The sequence below is a fragment of the Echinops telfairi genome, unplaced genomic scaffold, assembly GCF_000313985.2.
Source record: "Echinops telfairi isolate 266 unplaced genomic scaffold, ASM31398v2 ScPeMD7_655;HRSCAF=1070, whole genome shotgun sequence".
Taxonomy (NCBI): Eukaryota; Metazoa; Chordata; class Mammalia; order Afrosoricida; family Tenrecidae; genus Echinops; species Echinops telfairi.
In genome coordinates, this window is record NW_022104553.1 from 18,524,837 (window position 1) to 18,525,563 (window position 727).

A 727-nucleotide genomic window follows, 5' to 3' on the forward strand; every position below is an offset into this window, starting at 1 on the left:
TCAAGGCTTCATGATGGAGGGATGGTGGAGGAGGGAGGGAAAAAATGAGGACCTGATACCAAGGGCTCAAGTAGAAAGAAAATGTTTGGAAAAGGATGATGGCAACCAATGTACAAATGTGCTTGACACAATGGATGGATGGATGGATTGTGATAGGAGTTGTATGAGCCCCCAGTAAAATGAGTTTTAAAAAAGATTTATGTACAATCAGCAACTCACAGGGGCAGTTCTATCCTGTCCTAGGGGTTGCTCTGAGTTGGCATTAACTTGATGGTAGTGAGTTGGGCATGGCGTTAGTTTATCAGGTACGTACAAGACCTTGTGGTTCAGTGGTTAAAGATTTGGTTGTTAACCAAAAGGCTACCACTTTGATACCCCTAGCTACTCCCGGGGGGCGGGGGGTGGAGGGAGCGGGGAGTGGTAATACATTCCTATAAAGATCATGGCTGGGTGCTTTTGAGTGTGTTCTGAATCATAGTGAGCTGATGTGTAACAGAAAAAACCCCACACACTGCCCCATCCTACACCATAATCCTCACCATTGTTGTTTATACCCAATGTTGCAGCCACTGTGTCAATCCATCTCACTGTGTGTCCTGGAAACCCTTCGAGGCAGTTAATTCTCTTGTCCTAGAAGGAGCCCTGGTGGCATGGCGGTTACGAGTTGGACTGCGATCAGAAAGGTCAGCAGTTCAAAACTACCAGCTTCTCTTTGGGAGAAAGATGG